Here is a 12,411-nt window from a genome sequence, read left to right as displayed (position 1 = left end):
CTAGAGTGACTGAGTGGATTAGAAACTGGTTGAGTGGGAGGTGACAAAGGGTATCGGTAAATGGAATTCAATCCAAGGACGGGGGTGTTACTAGCGGTGTGCCTCAGGGATCGATCCTTGGACCAGTTCTTTTCAATATTTTCGTGAGTAACATTGTCAAAGGATTGTCAGGTAAGGTTTATATTTTTGCCAATGATCCCAAAGTCTGCAACAGGATAGAACAGCCAGAAATTGTGGAAAATATGAGGAAGGATCCAGCGAAGTTTGAAGAATGGTCAGGGACTGGCTGCTAAGATTTAATGCTAAAAAATGCTGAATTGTGCATTTAGAGTACTAAAGCTCATGGGAGAGATACAATATAGGGAGTGAAATGTATCTAAGCACAAAAGAAGAGCAGGATCTGGGAGTCATTATATCTTAAGATGGCCAAACAGGTGGATAAGGTGACTGCAAAAGCCAGAAAGATGCTTGGCTGCAAAGGGAGAGGAATGGTCAGCAGAAAAAGGAAGGTGATATTGCCCCTGTATACAGTAGGCCCCTGGTAAGACCTCATTTGCAATACCATGTGTAGTTCTGGAGACCGCACCTTCAAAAGGATATAAACTGGTTGGAGTCAGTCCAGAGGGTGGCTACTAATATGGTCAATGGTCTTCACTCTACAACATATGGGGACAGACTTAATCTAAACATGTATACCCTAGAGGAAAGGTGGGATAGGGAGATATGATGAAGATATTTAAATACCTCCAAGGTTTCTATGCACAAGAGGTGAGCCTCTTTCAACGGATGAGCATGAAAGGAGGTAGACTCAGGAGTAATCTAAGGAAATATTTCTTTACAGAGAGGGTAGTGGATGGTGGAAGCAAAACAGTATCTGATTTCAAGAAAGTATGGGATAAAAGGCAAGGAGTCTCTGAGGGAGTGATGGGAATTGTAAGCTGATGTAACCTCTCTCTGGCAAAAGATCGCAGATGCAGAGGCTACAGCAAAGTCCCAGGGCTGACTTTACTCTCCCAGACTTCTTTTACTATCCAGATCTCAGTCCTGGGGGCTAGAGGTCTTTGGTGGGGAGAAGGCCTGAGCCTCCTTGGCCCTAGGTGCTGTGGTGGGGTAATCAGGCTACACAGTCACTCTCACACTTAGGGGGTCATTTATCAAAATGCGATAAGGTGTTTTTACATGCATTAAGGGCTTATCGCATGTGATAGCACCATATCATATGGTGCAATGCAAATTCAGAAAATAGGAGGAGTGGGCTGGTTTAGCCTGTCTGTGAAGAGCTATCGCACAGCCATAATGCTGATTTTGACAACACCTCTTTGGATTGTGTTAGGCTGTGTGATAACTGCTGTGACCATGTGGTAAGAGAAGAGGGAGGGAGTGAGAGAGAGAGAGAGAGTGAGAGAGAGAGAGAGAGCACCTGGCCATGATGGCATCCCCATAGGTAGGTATTTGTATCTCTATGGTAGGCCCACCTAGTAACTCGAGGTGGGGTTTAGGTATGAGTGTAGGGGGTTAGGGGCCACTTTGACATTCTATGTGACACATACGAACAGAACAGTGGTCTCTTGTGAAGATCTGATGGCCTTCGGAGTGAGGAAACTCACTCCAAGATGAGATTTGGGCAATGTTCTCTCCACCTATCTTGATGTTACCCAGGTAGAGAGTCCATCAAGCTAGGTGGAGAGAACATTGCCCAAATCTCATCTTGGAGTGAGTTTCCTCACTCCGAAGGCCATCAGATCTTCACAAGAGAGCACTGTTCTGTTCGTACGTGTCACGTAGAATGTCAAAGTGGCCCCTAACCCCCTACACTCATACCTAAGCCCCACCTCGAGTTACTAGGTGGTCCTACCATAGGGATACAAATACCTACCTATGGGGATGACATTATGGCTAGTCTCTCTCTCTCTCTCTCTCTCTCTCTCTCTCTCTCTCTCTCTCTCTCTCTCTCTCTCTCTCTCTCTCTCTCTCTCCATGGTCATATGCAGGAAATACAACAGGTCTGACACCAATTGCAAATTCTGATAATGTTATCACAATGTGCACTAACATAGGTAATTAGTACAAATTGCAATAAACTGAATTTTTGCATAAACCACCCCCTTTTGCTATCGCATGCGGTACTTACCGCATTTTGATAAATCCAGGCCTTAGCTTGCTACTCACAGTGAGGGAGGGGATCAGTCAAAGGTTAGTGTTCAAATAATAAAAAAGGTTTACTGAAGCTTAAAAAAAAAAATGTTATCCAGGCTATGATGCCAAAAATCATTAGAAAGAGGAGTAAAATACAAAAATAGGAAAAAAATAGGTTTCTCTGTCCATCGTGCCTCTGTTGATGACCCTCTTTCTCTCATTGTGCACTGATCCAAAATTACCTTCCCCAAGAAGCGTAGGTAAATACTCCTCCAAGTCCAACATTGGCCAGGGATAATATAAAAACGTTCTCCAGCTTCAAAATAAGACTTAATCTCTAAAGGGCTTCTCAAAATACTCAGAAACTCCAAAAACAATCTGTCTTCCACCTTGCTGTTAACTCGGGCACCAGATGCAAAAAGCAGGGATCCAGTCTTTTCCTCCAGGGGGGTCCTCCCTCTCAGTCAGGAACTGGTCCAAATATCCTCTCAATCTTCATAAACTCGTAGACTCTGAAAAACTTCTTCACTTTATTAGGCCTTGAGGACCTGTCCAAGTCTTCTCCTACACTAACTCTCTGAGATCCAGGGATGATCTCCTCCTTAACCCTCTGCCTAACCTTCTGTTCTCTGCAGTCTCACCTTCCCTCTAATTACTGAACATACTCAGTCGCTATTTATACCACTGAGACCCATCTCAAGAAAAGGATGGCCCAAAAGCTGGGGAGAGGTAAGATATGCAAAACGCATTTCTGAAAAAATTCTAACATGACCACTGGGAAAATATTAGAATGGGGAGCAGGGCCAGTCACTCAGAGCAGGAGCAGGAATAGGAGTGAAAACACTGAAAGCAGAACTGCAAGAAGAGGTTTGAAGATGTGAACAGGTAGCTTAAGGAGAAGGTAGCAGTCCACAAAAGGAATAAACAAAGCACAGTCAAAGAACCTGCCAGACAGCTCTGTTAGATGCTGATAGCATACAGCCTTCTCCTGTCCCTCTATGTAGGGCATTGAACGAATCTCTTAAAGGTGTCTATGAAAAGTGAAATATGTCATATGTAATAGTGATGAAAAATCTTTTCATGAAAACACAAATCTAACAGAAAGAAACATCAGTGTCTGCAAGTGTTTCAGAATATGGCTGCAAGGGTAATGTTTGTGTGGTCATAAAGTCATGGTGCAGCACCTCTATTCGTGCATTGGCTGCGAATGACAGCTCAAATGAGATTTAAGATGATAACTAAGGTCTTTTAAGTCACGAGAAATGTTGCAAAGAAGATGAAACCATCAGTATACTCCGGAACGTAGCTTATGCTAGTCTTTAGGCACCCTGTTGCTGATTCCCTCAAAACGGGAAGTGCAGAAAGTGATGCACTTGAAAAGATCTTTGTCAGTGGTTGACTATGAGTTATGGAATTCTGCTAGATTAGTGCTAAAATGTATGGCTTTCTGAAAAAAGGTAAAAAACGTACTTGTTCCCTGGGCAATGTTAGTGGTGCGAACAGGAGCTGAGCTAGAATTTGGTTTCTTTTCTTTTGGTGGATGTGCGGTAATATGGGGCTCAGTGATTGACGGTGAGGTCCTTTTTGTTTAGGTGGGGTTGGGTGGCATGCATATGTTTGGGAGTGGGTATGGGGGGTTGCAGTTTATATTTCTTTTATGGGTATGGGTAGAGGGATGGATGGTTTTTGGGTAGGATGGGATGGCTGGGCAGGTTGTGAGGGTAGGATGGGGTTTTTGAGAGGTGATTTTTTGTTGTATTGACTTTTGTACATATTGTATGTTTTTATGATGGTGTACATCACTATGGGCAGGTTTCTTCCTGAGATATGGCAGTATATACATAATAAATGAAATCCAATTAAACCATCAGATTAGTCATAGTTGTAGCCATAGTTTAAGTAACATGAAGCTATTGTTTTTATTTTTATGTATAATTTTTTTAAAGTATTTATGAACTTTGTAAATTAGAAATTATTTGTTATATGTATATGTATTTTATTACTATTGATGTTTTATTACATTACTTTTATGTATTATCGGCCTGATTTTAAAAAGCATTTACTCGAGTAAAACTGGATTGAATTGTCCATAGGATTTATTCACATAAGTGCTCTTTATTCGAGTAAGTGGCTTTTAAAAATTGCTACAATAGTAGTTACATTTACACACATAACTCCTTTTGAAAATTACCCCCTGTGTGTATATTTCTTTTTATTGTATATCGCTTTGATTTTAAACAGTGAAAGTCAAACCCTCAAATAAAATTAACTAAGCTGAAAGTATTTACTGAAGCCAGTATCTCTATTTTTGATTGGTTAAGTTGATCATGTGGGCTTTTTTTCATTCACGTTTGATATAATATTAACCATGTGATTTAAATGCCATCTTTATTACAGTGTAAGATCTCTGATTGGCAAAAGAGGATTACCATGTTATTTAAATGCAGCTGCACAGCTAATAGAAGAATGCATGCAAGCTACATGTCCACATCACACTGATCCTACACAAACTACATGGCTTCCAGCCCACCTACAGATCCTATTTCAAAAGCCTGACACTGACTAGGAATAAGCATTTCTTTAAAACAAATGGGCATTCTTAAACAAATAGAACCTCATTAATTTCTTTTGTGGGGCCCCAAAATGAATGGAGAAAGTCCTAAGAATTAAACAAATCCTAGTCATCCAATTTGGTTAGTTTCCCATTCATTTCTATGGGCCATTGAAGTCTATGAGCCATATAAATCAATGGAGAGCAGGTGTCAGTAATTGTAATTATAATACAAATTAGCAGCCAGCCCTTCCCACTGAGTAATATGTGAGGATATGAGCTGCTGTCAAGAAGACAATATCACAGAGACAGTGATATGATCTTGGAGACTGAGCATGACATGTATTGTGCATTTCCTCTGTAGACATTGTTTTGGGAGAGTTCTGTTACCTGCCATGCCCCTAATACCACCATAAGGGAATTGCTGCCACATGCATATCTGCCATATATCTAATACCACAAAAGGGAACTTGCTCCTACATGCCTATCTGTCATGCCCCCTATTCAACCATAATAGACTTGCTGCCAAATCCCTAACTGTCATGCCCCTAATTCTACAAAGGGGACTTGCTGACACATGCTTAAGAGAAATGCCCCTTATTCCATCATTGAGGACATGCTGCCTCATGCCTACTTGCTTTAACCTTAATATCATCATAGGAGACATGCTGCCACATAACTAATACCACCATAGGAAACTTGGTGCCATAAACCTACCTGCCATCCCCCTTATTCCACCATAGGGGACTTGCTGCCTCTTGTCTATCTACTATACCCCTAAAACTACAATAGGGGACTTGTTGTTATATACCTACCTGCCTTACCCCTAATTTCACCATAGGGGACTTGCTGCAAAATGTCTACCTGCCATTCCCCTAATTCCATCATAAGGAATTGCTGCCTAATGCCTATCTGCTATGCTCCTTATTCCACTATAGGGTCTTGCTGCCAAATGAATACAGGTTTCTACTACCATGGCACCTGTTCTATAGGTTTTTTTTGTTTTTTGGTGGAATATAAATGTTTTTCGATAGATAGATAGATAGATAGATAGATAGATAGATAGATAGATAAATGCTACACTTTGGTGAGCCACTCAGCCTTGCTGCCATGCTCAGACTTTACCCATTGGAGTTTTTTCTGCCACTGTGCCTTGCTATTGTACCCCAGAACTTGAGTTGCTCTTGCAAGTCTGAGGGGCTGCTTTGCACCTCTCATGTTGCTTTGGTGTTTTGATGCCACTCTTTGTTCTACTTGGCTCTTTTATCAATGCCCTGTGGTTTTTTTGTGTCACTTTTTCTGCTTCATTCCCTCTTCATGGTGTCTTAGGATGCTGATGCCATTTTGCCTCTTGTGATACCTTTTAAATGCCTTTGTTAACATGTTTTATTTGTTCAATGTAAAGCGCCATGTCTGGCGCTTGTTTGCGTTACAATGTGAACCGATATGATATCCTGGATGAATGTCGGTATATAAAAATTTTAAATAAATAAATAAATGTCACTGTTGCTAGTGCCCTTTTCTGGAGTCTTGAATGTTCTTCCCATACTAGCTTTCTTCTTTACTCCTCTGATGATGCCATGGAGAATTCCTGCTATTCTGACACCCTTTTGCCCCTTTAAAAAGCCTTAGGCTATTCATGCCACTTTTGGAGGTAGTTTGGAGTTCTATCCCACTTCTGATGATTTCTTCCACAAATTCCAAGAAAATTGATGAGAATGCCCCAAATCTGAAGCCCAGGGTAGGCTGGATTGCTTCCCTTATTAACTTTAATAGTAAACAAAAACAAAAAAAAACAAATCAAATGAATAAATAAACATTTTTTAAACTAAAGAAACAAATTGGGGTCCTCATGAAATGAATGGATGAAATGAAACAAATTGTTTTCTTCTGCACATCCCTAACACTGACCTTCAAAGGTCTTAGAGGAAATGGACCTAACTAATGGAGAGAAAAGCTTGTACCTATGCACACCTTCCAGACCACGTAGGTCCTCAGTTGGTGCATCCATAAAGATGCTGATCACAAAGGAAATCAAAAGAACAGATACTCAACAAAAGATCCTTCTCGGGAACAGCACCTACCTTATGAAACTCCCTCCCGGAAGAGCTCTACAAAATAAATGACTACTTCCCATTTCAGGAAGCAAGAAAAAGCTTGGGTCTTCCACTAGGTCTTTAACACCAAACTCTCACCTTTGAAAACATACATTGTAAAAACTGCAATAGACTGCTGGTGCATCACTGAACCACACCTCCAATAAGGCTTATTAAACTGGTCTAAGGTCCTTTCCTAGTGGTAAGCCAGCCTGAAGTCCAAGATTCCATGTTGGGGGAAGATTATCTTCTAGGTCCTGAGCATTGTTCAAGTCTTAACCAAGCATTAAAGTAATCTGGTAAATGGCACTAATAGAAACATAGAAACATAGAAATGACGGCAGAAGAAGACCAAATGGCCCATCCAGTCTGCCCAGCAAGCTTCCCTCATTTTTTCTCTCATACTTATCTGTTTCTCTTAGCTCTTGGTTCTAATTCCCTTCCACCCCCGCCATTAATGTAGAGAGCGGTGATGGAGCTGCACTCTTGAGCTCTTGTTATTTACAAAGCCAGTTTTACAGCTTCAGATCTTCAATAAACGTGTGGCCTTATGCTTCCAGTCAATTTATTCTTAGGTCAATATTCAAACGTTTTGAGTTAGTCGTCCACTTATTCAGCTAAATTGTAACCAGATAGATACTCTTTGGGACAGTATATCTTTTTCAATGAGAACGACTCACCTATGATCTCTTCGGTGATATGCTGACTTTCCAGTTTAAATTTTATTTGAGGTAAGAAAATTTACAAAAACAATTCAAAATGGACCAAGTGGTTATATTCAGGATATAATGTTATATATTTAGGCTGCATGCTTAACGGTCTCACAAATAGGAGTACAGAAAGTCAATCGCATGTGTGTTTACAACAGTATGGGGGAACTTTTGATTTGTGGTATTTCTGCTTATATTTCCCGTGCTTTGGGATTACTGTTTGGGCATTTATATTGTTCCTGTGTTGGGTGTAACATCTTCAGTTTTCAAATTCAAATTTTCAAAAGCAAGTGAATTTTATGTACATACAAAAGTATTAAAAAATAGTGAACTATGGGCCGGATTTTAAGACGTACGTGTGGGCGTACATTTGTGCGCGCAACCCTGCGCGCACAAATGTACGCCCGATTTTATAACATGCAGCACACATGTTATAAAATCCGGGGTCAGCATACACAAGGGGGTGTACACTAGTGCACCTTGCACGCGCCGAGCCCTAGGGGAGCCCCGATGGCTTTCCCCGTTCCCTCCGAGGCCGCTCCGAAATCGAAGCGGCCTTGGAGGGAAATTTCCTTCCACCACCCCACCTTCCTCTCCCTTCCCCTACCTAACATGCCCTCCAGCCCTACCTAACCCCCCCCAACCTTTATTTTGCAAGTCGCGCATGACTCTGGGCAGGCGTAGGTTGCATGCGCCAGCCAAGTGCCGGCACGTGATCCCCCGGCCTAGTGGCCCTATAGAGGCCTCTGGCCACGCTCCAGCCCCGCCCCAGACCGCCCACGATCTGCCCCTTTTTTCAAGCCCCGGGACATACGTGCGTCCTGGGGCTTGCGCACATCGCCAGGCCTATGCAAAATAGGCTTGGCGCGCGTAGGACTTTTAAAATCTGCCCCTTTATGCTTACTTAAAAATATATATGAATAGATATTCAAGTTAGCTGGATATGTTCCAACTTTACTGCCACTTATTTGGATAAGTCTTAAAAGTGCTACTTACCTGGCTATGTAAAATAGCTGGATAAGTCTCAAAAAGTGTTACTTATCCAGATAAGTCTTAAATAGAACACATCTTTTCCGGGAATGAAGCAGATAGCTGAAACACCTGGAGAATGTTGCCTGAGATAGTCTGCCTCCTACAGCCACAGCAGATTAAAAAGACCCAGAAACAAGAAAATATAATGAGAGTTTTACAAAACTAGGACCTCTGGGGCTTTCCTCACCCCCTCATAAAAGACCATGGTTAAACTTGAACTCAACCAGAATCTATTCCTAGACCTAAAAACTCTGGGGTGAATTTTCAGAATGTTACATGAGTAAAAATGAGTATATACGTGCATAAACAGCATCTCCTCCCGTACATGCTCTTTTATAAACATATGCAAAAAAAAAAAAAAAATGTATTGCATGAAATGAGCAGTTTTCCTCTGTTATATTCTTTATTACTGTTTAATGACTAAACCCTTATGGGGTTCAATTATAATTTCAGGCACAAGGGCACCCCATTATAGCACAAATCAGCGCCAGTGTGCAACTAGACACTAAAACTATGGCTGAAGACACTTGCAATGAAAAGGCATCACAGTTTCATGCACCACTTCCACCTCCCTTTTTGTTGTGATACATTTTCTCTGATTTTCATCGTCACAGAGGATATAATTAGGGAGCACAATGGATGGCCATCTCTAAAAATCATTCTGAAAATGTGACTTCATGTTTTTTCTCCCCAGTATTTATTTTGAGCTCCACAGGACCAAGCGCTGTGTGAATAGCAGGTTATGGTATCTGATATTTACCTGTGAGTCTGCTACAGCAGCTAATTAAGCGGTGAACATTCCTTTACCATCGCCAGTGGGAGAGATTTTCGCTGGGTTGATAGGAGCTGCTGTGCTTGGTAGCCCCAGCTGAAGCACAGTTCTGTACATCCAGTGCCCACCAACTGTAGAGCTGAATCTTTGGAAATTCCATATGAACTGTTATGTGTAGTATTTCAGTAAATTATATCAATCCCAAACAATTTCTGGTACCATCCATAAGACATAAAAGGGGAAAAGTCAAAGAGAAACACAACTTAAATGGTATAAAGTTATGGTAGCACCAATACTTTTCCATGGATCCAGGCAGGCCTAGTAACGGATAGACCAGTGTGATCTATAATGAAACCAGAACAGCACTGTTGCCTAACCCCTGATAGACGATGAGGATTTCAGTAAGGAAAATAAATGAAAGAACTGCCTTCACTGTGTGCTTTGGGTCCAAGCTCTTATTAAAGAGAGAGAAATATGAGTTGAACCCAACTAGCAGTGAAATATAAAAAATGCTGCTGAGAAAGGATAAAATGTCTCCTGCTTGGTCATTAAGAGGACTTTCTTTTGGCTGTGCAATAGAGCTTCTGCCTTTAACCCGCAAGGTTGCTGTCTGTGGTGGCAGAATCCATACAGGTTTTATAACAACTCAGCCCTGTCTTCTTGTAGCTTGCCTTCCAACCTAATGCTGCTCCGCTGAAAGACTGCCATAGAGTATTTTACATTGTTCATTGGCTTCATGACATTGCTGCATGTTGGCCTAGTGGAGATGAAGCTGTCTGTCTTGTAATCTTGACCCAGACACGCCTTAAGGTTATGGGGCACAGGCGATACTGGGACTAAGTCTTGGACTCCTCTATCAGCGCAGAATTGCAGATCCTCCATAGGAGGGAAGAAGAAGCCTCCAAGGCCCTAGGCATTAAGGGTACATTCCTCTTTTATGCAATAGCAAAGTTGTAAACTGTGATGGTGTTCCAACATAAATCTTTACTGAATAAAATGTTCAACATGAATATATGGCATGGGATACAAGTCTTTCAGATACTCTCCATAAATGTAATTCAAAAGTAGTAAATCTGTGAATCTATGGTTCTTTAATCTATCCCTACAGGTCTTTTCTCTTCCTTGAGATGGATTGTGAAGCTACTCTTGGTGAACTAGAAAAGGATTCTCCTATTCCGTTAGGATTTCCCTTAAAATAGCTGGAATTCACTGCTTGCTCTTCACCTCTCATATTTTCTTTCCTCCTTTTTTAATGTACTTTGTAGGCACTTTCTAACTTGTTTGCTGTTGGTGAGTACCAGTGTGGTGGCTCAGTTCCTCCTCTCTCCTACCAAGCACGGTACCAGCTGGGTATCCATTCCTTCATAACAAATTGCTGAATTGGCTGAGGAACACCAAGATGACTTACTCTTTCTTCCTCTCTTCTGGACAGGAAGAGTAGAAAAAACTACCTCCCAGCAAGAAAGAATAAATTATCAACCACTGAACGTGAGTTGAAATAAATCTCACACTAAGATTCCTCAGCCAATGCTTTGGGCATGTACCCTACAACTTAAGAAAACTGAAAGGAACAATTTCTACTTGCTCATATCCAAACTAAAACATCCACACAGATAGAAGGGGTCATTTGCTTATATGCAAGTTGAAATAAACCATTACAGAAGCCTCCAGTGGAGATGCTGTGGCAGAGATGGTACATTCTTCTACTCTGCACTACCTGACATATCAGCTAGGCCAGCTTCTTAGTAAGGACACCAGTAGGGCCTTACAATTGTAATATCCCCTTTCTCATATGCATTTGGTACAAATCCTTACCCTGCAAACTTACATCACAATAAAATTGTATAAAAGAAAGAGAAAAAGACATTTTAAAAAGAACTATAACTCTGAGAACCACTGTCCATGTAGGGATGGGTGACTACTTATCATTCATTCAGTAGTCTTTGAATCTTAGCTGGTTTAATGTTGCTGTGTACGCACATTACTTGTGTAGCAGATGGAGTGCTTATGGTATTTAGGTATTCAACTTAATGTAGGTCCCGATTTCTGCAGCCTAATAAAAAACAAATACCACTCTGGAAAGATGCTATATTTTTAGAGGATAATTTTCAAACTCATTTACTTGGATAAACAGTGATTTACCCAGGTAAATTGGCCTGCCTGAAAGTTTTTCTCCTCAGAAAGGCTAAATGTTATGCACTGGGTTCACAATGTTCACAAGATTGTAGGATCTGAAATTAATGCTCACTGCAACAATCCTTATCTCAAGATATTTTAGATCATATTGCCACATGATGTCCTATAAGTTTCTTGGATGGACCTAAAGGAAAAAGGTGAGATGCAAAAACTAACACTTTCACTCTTTGTTGGATCTCATAGACAGAAGACCGAGATTTTGAAGCTCCTTGCTTCAAAGTTCCATATTTAATTAGATATGCTTTTGATATGGTTGTAAGCTGTATGATAATTTAACAAAAAAAGAAATCTCAAGTTTTCCATGCACCTGCTAGAAATAATCCCCTTACAGAAAGAGGTCTGCGGAGTAAAGCAAGCATTAGAGTAGGATGGAAGAAGTCCACAGTGTTGAAGTAAGCACTTCAACTTTCTTCCAACCTTTCTGATGCTTGGTCTGATTTACAGACTTCTTCACATGGGCCTCAGCTTCCTTAAGCACCACAGCTTTCCTCTGACCTAATATGTTGCTTGCAAGACCCACAAAGAAAGAAGCCTGCAGATCCCAATGCTTGAAAGGAGACTGAGACACCATGATGCATGCACCTCCCTCTCTATGGGGTAGATTTTAAAACCCTCGGGACTTACACGCGCAGGGCACTCGCACGCCGGCGCGCCTATTTTGCATAGGCCACCGGTGCGTGCAAAGCCCCGGGACGCGCGTAAGTCCCGGGGCTTCATAAAAGGGGCAGGAGGGGCGTGTCCGGGGTCAGGGGGCGGTCTGGGGTGGGCCCGGGGATGTGGCGAAGGGTTCGGGGGCAGGCCGGGAGGGCGGTCCCGAGTCCCCCGGCAGTGCGGCCTGTGCTGGGGGATGCGAGGCGGCGCGCGCAAGTTACGCCTGCTTCAAGAAGGCGTAACTTGCCCAACAAAGGTAGGGAGGGA

Source organism: Rhinatrema bivittatum, chromosome 1 (assembly GCF_901001135.1).
Source record: "Rhinatrema bivittatum chromosome 1, aRhiBiv1.1, whole genome shotgun sequence".
Lineage (NCBI taxonomy): Eukaryota > Metazoa > Chordata > Amphibia > Gymnophiona > Rhinatrematidae > Rhinatrema > Rhinatrema bivittatum.
The sequence above is the reverse complement of the archived record's forward strand: the minus strand, read 5'-3'. Positions refer to the sequence as shown.